Below are 12,699 nucleotides of genomic sequence, written 5' to 3' on the forward strand. Positions count from 1 at the left end.
AAATTAAATGAGAGATTAATGAATTGAAAACCAAAGAATCGTTCAGAAAATTAACAATACAAAAAGTTTGTTTTTTGAAAAGATAAACAAAATTGATAAACCTTTGGCTAGATTAACTAGAAACAGAAAGTAAAATAGCTAATAACCTCAATCAGAAATGATAGAGAAGAAATAACAAATACCACAGAGATATAAGAGATCATCTCTGAGTACTACAAGAAACTCTATGCCCAGGAATTTGACAATGCAGAGGAAATGGATCAATACCTGGAATCACATCCTCTTCATAGACTTAATAAAGAAGAAATAGATTTCTTGAACAGATTGATTTCAAGAACTGAGATTGAAGAAACAATAAAAAAATCTCCCAACAAAAAAAATGCCCTGGTCCAGATGGCTTCACACCAGAATTCTATCAAACCTTCAAAGAAGAGCTTATACCCATACTGCAGAAATTATTCCAAAAAAATTGAGAAGGAAAGAATCTTCCCCAAGACATTCTATGAAGGAAATATCACCCTGATACCAAAACTAGGAAAAGACCCAACTGAAAAGGAGAATTTCACTAATGAATATAGATGCAAAAATTCTCAATAAAATCCTAGCCAATAGATTACGGCTACACATTAAAAAAATCATTCATCATGATCAAGTAGGTTCCATTCCTGGGATGCAAGGCTGTTTTAACATACACAAGTCCATAAATGTAATTCCCAATATCAAGAGAAGCAAAAACAAAGACCATGTGATCCTCTCAATAGATGCAGCAAAAAAAGCATTTGATAAAATTCAGCATCCTTTTTTAATTAGAGCACTTAAGAATATAGGCATAGGTGTCACATTTCTCAAACTGATCAAAGCCATCTATGACAAACCCACAGCTAATATTATACTGAATAGAGTAAAACTGAAAGCTTTTTCACTTAGAACTGGAACCAGACAAAGTTGTCCTCTATTGCCACTACTATTCAACATAGTGCTGGAAGTCCTAGCCAACATAATCAGGCAACATAAGGAAATAAAGGGCATCCAAAAGGGCACAGAGAGGTCAAATTCTCCCTCTTTGCTGACAATATGACCTTATATTTAGAGAACCACAAAGACACAACCACAAAACTCTTAGAAGTGATCAAAAACAGAGCAATGACTTGGGATATAAAATCAATGTCCACAAATCAGTAGCCTTTGTGTATATATGCCAATAACAGCCAAGATGAGAAGCTAATCAAGGACACAATTCCTTTATAGTAGATTAAAAAAAACAACCTAGGAATATATATAAGAAAAGAGGGAACTTGGTAAATGTGGAATCTAAGTGTCTTGGCACAGTAACAGAGAATGCCAGGAAGGCTATGTTAACCAGTGTGATGAAAGTGTGTCAAACAGTCTGTGAAGCTAGTGAATGATGCCCCATGATCATATCAATGTACACAGCTATGATTTAATAATAATAAAAAAGATTTAATAAAAAAAAGAAAAGAGGGAAAAGACCACTACAAAGAAAATTATTAAACCCTAACGAAAGAAATAGCAGAAGGGCAGTGCCTGTGGCTCAAAGGAGTAGGGTGCCAGCCCCATATGCCAGAGCTGGCCGGTTCAAACCCAGCCTCAGCTAAAAACTGCAAAAAAAAAAAAAAAAAATAGCAGAAGATATTAACAAATGGTAGAACATACCATGCTTATAGCTGGGAAGAATCAACATTGGGAAAATGTTTATACTATCCAAAGCAATCTACAGATTCAATATTACAATAGTATCATCATACTTTCAAGATTTGGAAAAAATAATCTTTCATTTTGTATGGCACCAGAAGAAAACCTGTACAGCCAAGGCAATTTTTAGTAATAAAAATAAAGCTGGAGGTATCACCTTACCAGACCTTCAGCTATACTGCAAGGCCATAGTGATCAAAACAGCATGGTATTGGCACAGAAATAGAGACATTGACATTTGGAACTGAACAGAAAACCATGACATGAAACTATAATCTTACAGCCACCTGATCTTTGATAAACCAAACAAGAACATACACTGGGGAAAAGAATCCCTATTCAATAAATGGCGCTGGGAAAACTGGATATCCACATATAAAAGACAGAAACTGGATCCATATATCTCACCACTTAGAAAAATTGATTCAAGATGGATAAAAGATTTGAATCTAAGGCATGAAACAATAAAAATCCTCAAAGAAAATGTGGAGAAAATACTGGAAGATATTGGCCAGGGGAAAGATTTTATGAAGAAGACTTTCATGGCAATTCCAACAACAAAAATAAGCAAGTGGGACTTAATTAAACTGAAAAACCTCTGTACAGCTAAGAAACAACAACCAAAGAAAACAGACAACCTTCAAAAAGGGAAAAGATATTTGCATATTATGAATTAGACCAAAACTTGATTATTAGGATCTATAAAGAACTCAAATTACTCAACAAAAAAGACCCAACAATCTCATATATCACTGGGCAAGAAACATGAATAGAACCTTCTCTAAAGAAGACAGACAAATGGCTAACAAACATCTGAATAAATGCTCATCATCCCTAAACATCAGCGAAATGCAAATTAAAATTACGCCAGATATCACCTGACCCCTGAGAATGGCCTACATCACAAAGTCTCAAAAATGCAGATGCTGGCATGGATGTGGAGAAAAGGGAACACTTTTACACTGCTGGTGGACTGCAAACTAATACAACCTTTTTGGATGGAACTATGGAGAATCCTCAAAGAACTCAAATTAGACCTCCCATTCGATCTTGCAATCCCATTACTAGGCATCTACCCAGAAGAAAAAAATGTCCTTTTATCATAAGGGTATTTGTCCTAGACTGTTTATTGCAGCTCAATTTACAATCACCAAAACTTAGAAACAGCCTAAATGCCCACCAACCCAAGAATTAATTAACAATCTGTGGTATATGTGTACCATGGAATACTATTCTGCCATTAAAAAAGAGACTTTACATCTTTCGTATTAACCTGGATGGAGGTGAATAACACATTCTTCTTAGTCAAGCATCACAAGAATGGAGAAGCAAGAATCCAATGTACTCAATTCTAATTTGAAGGCAGTAGATGAGCTAAAATAAGGGAAGTGGGTAGGGGAATGAGCAAATGGGGAGAGGGGAGGAGGGTGGGGGATGGCGGGTCACAGTGTATAGCACACCTCTTGTGGGCTAGACAGAATTATAAGAGGGACATTATCTAATAAATGCAAACAGTGTAACCTGGTTCTTTGTACCCTCAAGGAATCCCAAACAATAATAAATAAATAAAGTAAATAGTAAAATCACATAAATAAAATAAATTATTCACTCTGTGCTATTCTGTCATAATAGCACAAATAGACTAAAACACTTTGCAATTGGAAGGTGACTGTAGTTTCTCTTCCCCTCTCTAAATCCATCCTCTGTTTCGATCATCATTCGTGTACACACACACATCTGAACTGATTATATAAAAATATTTTTATTTTATTTTTTTGTAGAGACAGAGTCTCACTTTACCGCCCTCAGTAGAGTGCCATGACGTCACACGGCTCACAGCAACCTCCAGCTTTGGGGCTTATGCGATTCTCTTGCCTCAGCCTCCCGAGCAGCTGAGACTGCAGGCGCCCGCCACAACGCCCGGCTATTTTTTGGTTGCAGTTTGGCCGAGGCTGGGTTTGAACCCACTACCCTCGGTATATGGGGCCGGCGCCCTACTCACTGAGCCACAGGTGCCACCCATAAATCATTTTTAGGTGGTAGCATTATGGGTGATTGTAATTTTTTAATTTATTACTGTCTATTTTTTTCAAACTTTCTACAATGAACTTGTTTTTTTTTATTGTTGGGGATTCATTGAGGGTACAATAAGCCAGGTTACATTGATTGCAATTGTTAGGCAAAGTCCCTCTTGCAATCATGTCTTGCCCCAATAAAGTGTGACACACACCAAGGCCCCACCCCTCTCCCTCCTTCCCTCTTTCTGCTTTTCCTCCCCCCCATAACCTTAATTGTCATTAATTGTCCTCATATCAAAATTGAGTACATAGGATTCATGCTTCTCCATTCTTGTGATGCTTTACTAAGAATAATGTCTTCCACTTAATGAACATATTTTCTATAAACAGTAGTAGTAATTATATTTTTCACAGAAAAGCACAATAGCATTTATTTTATAATACTTTACAGGGCTTTTTTTTAAAAGTCATTTTATGACACTGATGACTATTTTTTCTCTAAAATCTAAATAATCATTGTAACACCCTCATCTTAGCTACCCATTCCGATGTGCAGACTAATGTAGACTCTTGCCCAACCTCTGTGAACAAAGGGCCAGTCTCTACGACATGGGCTTGTTTTGAGCTACCTTTACTTAATGCTTTACGTGTCTCCTTCCCTTCCTTGGGAACTCTGCAACAGGCTCCTCTGTTCCAGGAATGTTTGTGAGATGCATCTTCACTATGAGGCTCTTGAGTTTGAGTGACTGAGTGGTGATCAAAGCCTGTCCAGCTCCATTTTCATGTTGCTCGAACACTTACAATCTTTATATCCTCTCAGCCCCTAGCATAGTGTTAAACACTCAAATGATTAACTAATTTTGATTTGGAATTTTTATCAGTCTATTGGATTTTTTTGTCAAAAAAAATTATAACAGAATTAACTTTAACCTCACTGTCTCTCATCGGGCAAGAGAAATATTTCAGACATTAAAAATTTTTGGTTTAGGGGAACATGTGTTAATGTTGACATCATGCTACGCATATTCCTGCTATATCTAAATGAAGTATTACCTTTTCCCCCCAGTAACGAATCTGAAACCAAATAAGATGCCAAGTGTCCAATATAGCATCAGAATTAACAATTTATCCTTCTTGTACTCCCTCATCTCAGTAGTCAGGGTTCTTTGCCGTTGCACTGCTACATTATGGGCATTTTAATACACTTTCTCAATGTCTGCTTTCTATAGTTCTTTCTTCAGCTATTAAACACGTACATGCTTTGTGCCTAGTCCTGTGACAGGCATTTTACAGGCATTATCACATTAATTTCTCCCGCCATGAGGTATGATAGTCACTCTTACCTCTGTCTTACAGATGAGACTCTGAGACTTTCAGAGATATAAGAAACTTTTCCACGGCCACACAACTGAAACTGTAACTGACTCTAGAGTCTAAGTTCTCAGTGGCCGAATTCTTGCCATTTAACTTCCTAGTGTCCTAGTTCATATGGTGCTGTCATGTCTGTTTGTATCTTAAAGGATTGCCAGACTGGTTTCATTCTTGAAAACTTGGTTTCTGTCTGTTTTGTCAGCTGGGTCCATGCAGACTGTGCCTATTTTCACCCTAAGTCATAGCCTTCAGTAAAGTAACTAAGGAAATAATGACTTGTAAAGTGACTGAAAGCCAGTCCAGCAACCCAATCTCTTTTCAAACATGATTGAAAAGAGATGGGGGTTACCATTACGGATCCACATTTGTATATGTGTGTTTCTGTGCTGCTGTCCCCATCCAACCTCCTTAAATAATAGGCTGAAATTTCTCATGGGGATGATTCTCTTCTCTGAATTTTGGGTGCTCAGACCATGCTAGGAATGAGGAATTTTGTGTTTGGGTAACAAAGGAGATTGGGGGAGGGCAAGAGAAGTTAAATTCAGTTTCACTTACTAAGCTCTCTAAGGTAGAACTAGGTTACTATGGGGAAAGGGCCAAGGAAGGGGAAGGGAGGGGGGAGGTTTTGGTGGCGGGAGGGTAATGGGTGGGGCCACATCTATGGTGCATCTTAGAATGGGTACAGGCAATTGCACTAATGTACACAGCTATGATTTAACAATAAAAAAAAAGAAATATGCTTTTGCTTCTTTTTTTTTGGGGGGGGGGAATGGTTCTTTTTAGAAGTTGCCATCAGTGACATCCAATGACATTGCATAATACTAATGTAACATGTCAGATTAATTCAAATAATGGGGTCTGTCTAATTGTTCTGAAAATTAACAACCTAAGTAACTTACACTCAATGTAGCCTGGCTTTATAAAGAGTTAAATAAAAAAGGTGATTCTCTGGACTAGTGATCTTTTCAAGTTTCCTGCTACTTACACCACGTAGAGAAAGCCTAGCCATTTATCAGCTTAGCTTATTTGATCCAAATGAGGTGAATGGAAAAGATATATATTCTTAACCTGTGACACTACCACCTGACACCTGTCACCTGTCACCTCCAGGTCACAGTGTTGAACTTCTCTGTAGCATAAGCTGAAAAGGAAGTCAGAAAAACTTTACCTGCTGCAAAATGTGATTTTATTTAAAGCTGTGTAACCATTGTCTTGATGGGGAGATGTTCAACATGACTGGCAGCGGCACAGCCAGCCATCACCTTTAAATTTGGGGGGTAGAAGAGGAGGAAAAAGTCTTTGAATTTATGGCTCATTTTCTTTTTTTTTTTTTTTTTTGTAGAGACAGAGTCTCACTGTACCGCCCTCTGGTAGAGTGCCGTGGCGTCACACGGCTCACAGCAACCTCTAACTCTTGGGCTTACGCGATTCTCTTGCCTCAGCCTCCCGAGCAGCCGGGACTACAGGCGCCCACCACAACGCCCGGCTATTTTTTAGTTGCAGTTTGGCCGGGGCTGGGTTTGAACCCAGCACCCTCAGCATATGGGGCTGGTGCCCTACTCACTGAGCCACAGGCGCCGCCCTGTGGCTCATTTTCAATGATGGTCACATACCATAGTCTAGACTTCCGTACAGAGCTGCGTGTATGAGCATGACCATACCAATTGTTAAAATAGTATAATAGTTCCATACTGGTTGATAATGACTGCACTCAGCCTCCAGAGTAATGTCCCTGCAGTCAAAAGATCTATTCTCATGTCCCAAAAGGTTTCCCCAATCCGGCAATAAAAGAAATAACCCTGACACAGAAGGACTTTTCTGGAACTTTGTACCATTACCAAAGTCCATGCCATTCTGTTGTTAAATATTTTCAATATTGCCCTTGAAATGGGAAGTGGAGAATTTGAATGGCCTGACTTTTATGCAGAATCAATTTAATAAATATCATTTTATTGGATGCTTTTTTTATTTTTCTTTTTTTTACAAAACTGCAGTGGAAGATTTTATCTACTATGGGTCTTTGTCTCATTGTAGGATTAATACGATCAATACTTTAATTTCTTCAGAGTAATTTTGTCTGCAAATGTATTTTATTTTTTCAAGAAAAAAACCCTCTTTTTTTTTTTTAATGAGGCTGAAAGAATATATTGAACTGTAGTTCTCTTTTTGCTTTTTCTTTCAGGGATTCTAGCCCTAAAATTAACACTCAATTAAAGAATAAAATTACAATAATTTTATAATTTTGATATGTCTGTCTTTCCTCTTAAATAGCTGATCTACTAATTTTATAATTATATTTATTTAATATGATTTAATGTTAGAAGCTGCATTAAAAGAAAATTAGGGGTGTGGGTATAGTTTGTAAAAAAAACATATCTAAGTCGAGCATGTTTTGTGCTTAGCTGTGCGAGGGGTTTTGAACAGGGTGAATTTCAGGGATGCCCCTCACTCGACTGTCTTCTCCAAAATTACTTTCATGTCTGTGCAGCGATTCTTCTAAAGTCAAAACTGAGATCTCTCATGATTAAAATATTGAAAACTCATTTAATTGTACATGTTCCCTGTTTAAGAGTCTCCCACGTTATGCTATTAAGGAGAAGGCATGCTACCAAAATGTGGGCACTGAGATGTCACAAGATAGAATCAATATGTTCTTCAACTAGCGTGTGATACTGAAAGAGTTGGTGTACTCTTAGAGTTGACCTTGCTAGCTATAGGGAAAGAAACTCTTGAAATTATCTGTCATATCATTATTATTATTTTTCGATTTGCCTTATGTATTGAATTACTCTGTTTAATACATGGAGTATTGAATATTCCTATAGGTGTAGTTTTAGATAGTCACTTAGTTCATAGACAATTATGAACTTTCCAACAGCTTTCTTTCCTAACTTCATTGTAGCCATTTCACACGAAGATGACTATTTTATAGAATTAGTGAAGGCAGAAGGAATTTAATTTCCAAACACTCATTTTTGCTGAAGGCGGTTTATAACTAGCATGAGCAAAAGTGGTATGAAATGGTAAATTTTAAGAAGATGGATTGGAGTGAATTCAGGTTTTAAATTGTGCATGTCATTTTCAAGAACATTCTCTTTTTATCCTTTGTACCATGGCTGGTAGGCCAAAATACAAACAAAACCTATTTGAATATAGTCTATGTATGGATTTAGTCAACTGTGCATTCTATGAGTTTGAATATAATATGCTTTTATCTTTGTGATTCTCATTTTTTGTTCAAGATTTATACATGATATGTGCTCAGCGAATGTTCAACAAATTTTATTATAAGCTGTGCTTTGTGTGCTTAGCTCATTGGAGAATAACTCAGTCCCGTTCTTTTCCTTACAATTTCTGTGTGTTTTAAATCTCTTAGTTAAAGTCCTGCCATGCTGCCAATCAAATGAATAATTATTATCATCCATCTGTTCTACCTTTTCAATTACCCAATCAATCAATAATATATTACTTACTGTGTGCCAAGCACATTTTCAAAATAATACATAAATAAGTAAGACATTTTTCTGCCAATAAATATGCCTACTGTTCACATTAAAAGACCGGACAAGTAACTAAATATTTTTCTCTATAATGTTACTTGCCTGTATGAGTTAATGTACTTAAGCACAGCAGCTGTGCAATATTTGCCAAATAAAGGTAGATGATGTTACTAAAAAAAAAAAAAATGTTGTAAACTTAAATGTAAAAGTTCTATGGGAACATGGAAGAGGGACTCATCAAATCTGTACTCAGAAATTTAGGAAAGTCTTCACAGAGTGGTAGATATTTGGGCTATGACTCAACTGATGAATGTGGGTTTCTTGGGTAAAAGACTATTTGGAGTGAGCAAGGCGGCAGGAATGGAGCGCCTGCCTTGTTCAATAATCTTGCTTGATGAAGAAATATAGAGGTGTTCATCTTGTGTGGTAGGGAGAGGTAAGGGATAAACTTAAAAAGGTAGGTGAGATGCTATTATAAGGAGCCTGTCATACCACGTAAGGAACTTTGGGTTTTATTCTATAGGGAAAGGACAACTAGCAGGGGACTGGCTGAGTGTCTGTAATAACTGGCAGCTATCAACTCGGGGTGCTATGCATGGACCAGTGAGAACAGGGAAGCACTTCATTTTGATTTTTCTTTGCAGCTCACCTCGCCCATAGACTCCTGTCCTGTGTGATTATGGAGAAGTCGTGCTACAAAAATGTGGTGACTTAAGAGGCTAAAAAGACAAAAGCAGTATGTTCTTCAACTACTATGTGTTACTAAAAGAGTTTCTGTTTAAATAACGAATAATATTCATGACTAAACACTGGAACTCTACGCTACTATTTAGTTAAAAACACGGCATTCATTCCATTACCATTGGAGGTTATAATGGAAACACTGAATTCTATATACTATGCCACAAATTTAACTCATACCTACAAAGTATTCGCACTTGGCTTTTGTGACATCTGTTGAGAAATTTAAATTACTCCTTGGTAAAGACCATTCAGATAGGCAAAGCTAAATCTGTGTAGAAAAATGGAACTGAATTGGACAGCTATAGCAGAAAAATTATAAATCATCCATTTATGTCAGAAGAAAGTGCCTACTTCTGTATTGTTGGTCTCTCATGTAGTTCAGATATGAAATACAAAGCTAATAATTTTTCTTTATATATAGCATCCATCTATGAAAGACTCAAACAGCATGTATGTAATGGTTCCTCACAATATTTCAGTGGAAAAAGGGAAGGCCTGTGATTGTAATTTATAGTTGAGGAGCAGGCAGTGATTTCTGGAAAAGCACTAGAAAGGCTGAAGCATCACCTGTTAGGGATTTGGCGCAACGAGCAGGAAAGACCAGAGACAAGTTTGCTGCAGGTGACTGAGCCACAGAAGGCAACGTACTATGTGAAAATAGCCCAGAAGAAGAGTTGCCAGAGGTGTAGAATGGATAAATCTGAGATGACTGGCATTTCCACCTTTTTTGAAGAAGTACATAAGAAGAAAATTATCTTCTTCTAATTGAAAAAGAAGTTACTAATTTTTCCAGCCTGACACTTTGTCCACTGCATTCTCTATTTTTCATTGTTTTAGTTGATATGTTTGCAAAAGAAGTTATTGTATTTTTCTTTTGTTTTATGAAAGGATAAGACAAATTTCAAATAAAATGAGAATTCATTACCCCAATATTAAGTCATTGTTGCATTCGCTTAAATAAAAAATGAAGGAAGCTATGAGAGTGTCTCGCGACTTACCTGATGTTCAGTAAAAGTCTCATTGTATTCAGGAAAGAAAAGTATCATTTTAAATGATTGCTCCCAAAGAAAGATAGAATTTTTCTGGAGCATTTGCATGAGTAAAGCAATTAGCAGTAAGTCTGTTGTTAAATAGATTAATAGATAATTAATTGTTAACAGCTTGAGAATCATTTTGTTCTCCTGTGGTTCCTTGTATCTATATGTATGTGGTAGTAGAAAGAGGTACCTAATTATATTAATTATATGCACTACTGAATAATGATCTATTTTCAGTACTCTGTTGAATTCTAGACATACATTATCTCATATGAATTTTAGATAATTTTTTTCCCTAAACACTCATTGATATTATCATTGTTCCCACCCTATAGAAGAAAAATAAAGTTCAAAGCACAGAGCTGACTTAACTTTAGAGCACATGGCCACTGATGGGCAGGGTCGAGATGGGTTCCAGCGCAGCTGGCTTCAGAGCGTACGAGTTCAGCCACAGCTCCACGATTCCTCACATCCCAGCTTGACCTCTTTGGGGCTGGGGAGAACAGAAGAGGTATTGGTTCCTTTCAGAAGATAGGAGCTTCTAGCTCTGGGCACAGCGGTGGGTGGAGATGTGGCTGAGATGTCACGCTCAGTGAGCACCAAGGACATCTGCCCTAGGCTGCTGGGGGTAGCACCACCCCAGCATGGCATCGTGCCAGGATGAGGTCAGGAGGGGGGAGGCTGTGTGGCCAACCCTGCTGACAAGGCAAGTGGGGAGAATTAATGATGTCTCAGGGTGCTTCTAGGGGCCTTGCAGCGACTGGAGTGGCTGGGACTCCAAACTGGTTTGATAAAGGGCAGTGGTGCTTCCCAGGGCTCACTTGATTTGACACTACAGTGGGTTAAGTATTGTCCACTCACCCCCTCCCAACTTCACATCCACATGGAACTTGTAATGTGACCTTATTTGGAAATAGCAGCTTTGCAGAACGAATTCAGGTCAGGTGAGGTCCTATTGGATTGTGGTGAGCCCTAGTTAGGGTCTTAAGCTAGAGAAAGAATAGGGAGATTTGGACATACGCATACAAGGAAAGTGCCAGTGGAGAAACGAGAGTGACGCAGCCTGCAGCCAAGAAAAGCCAAGCATCGCCCCAACCACCAAACGTGGGAGGAAGCCAGGAAGGGTCCTTCCCTCGAGCCTTTGAAGGGAGCATGGCTCTGCAGACACCTCAATTTTTTTTGACTTATAATTTCCAGAAGTGTGAGAGGATTTATTTTCCTTGTTTTAAGCAACTCTGTGGTGCTTTGTTGTGTCAGCCCTAGGAGAGTGCTGCTGTGGACCTTGTACTTGAACTTGGAGCAAGAACACATGGGCACAGATGTGAGTCCTCAGAGGCTTACAACTTACTTCAGAAGTAAAGCATTATGCCACTTAAACAACCAAACTCCATATTTAAAGTTCTGAATTGAAGGTGATGCCCCTTGAGAAATCTGTCTTTAGGGTCCCGCTCCATCACACTCAGAGTTCCTGTTCTTCACCCACGTATTGTGGAACATCCTAAACTTTCAATACGGAAAAACAGACATTGTTTAAAGAGGAAAACCTCTATGAATGGGATTTACTAAAAAGAACTTTCTCTGAGAGTTCAAAAGAAGCCATTAAATAACACACAAACAAACAATATAGCCCTCCGGTTTTCATTCAATCTACCTCACTCTGTGTTTTTGTTTTTCTACAACCCTTAGTCTTCTCTTTTTTCTAGAGTATTGCCTGATTTGGATGAGAAATATTAATTTCCTCTACTGAAATGCTTCAAATTGCTTTTCGAAATGTCAGTGGTATTGGGCTTTTCCTGGAAAAAAAAATTGCTGTCAGAGAGGCAGTTTGCAGATCAAATGGATAGCAGAAACCAGGATGCTATTATTAGCTGTGGAGAGGCAGTGAGTTTGCAGGTTACATAAGTGAGGGAGATGGGAGCATTCTGGGAATGAAGAGAGAAATGGAAAATTGATAAGGAAGGAAGACCTGGGCTGTTTTTTTCATTACCTGTTTTTTTTTCCCCACCAAAAAAGAAAAACAAAACAAAACAAAACAAAAACATAGCCCAGAATCATGCTCTGGTCTTTCTGCTGGCCTACTATTATTTGAATTCAATCGATCCAAGAATAGGATTATCTTTTTTTTTTTTTTTTTTTTGTAGAGACAGAGTCTCACTGTACCGCCCTCGGGTAGAGTGCCGTGGTGTCACACAGCTCACAGCAACCTCTTAACTCTTGGGCTTATGCGATTCTCTTGCCTCAGCCTCCCGAGTAGCTGGGACTATAGGCGCCCGCCACAACGCCCGGCTATTTTTTGGTTGCAGTTTGGCCGGGGCT

The sequence above is a fragment of the Nycticebus coucang genome, chromosome 19, assembly GCF_027406575.1.
Source record: "Nycticebus coucang isolate mNycCou1 chromosome 19, mNycCou1.pri, whole genome shotgun sequence".
NCBI lineage: Eukaryota > Metazoa > Chordata > Mammalia > Primates > Lorisidae > Nycticebus > Nycticebus coucang.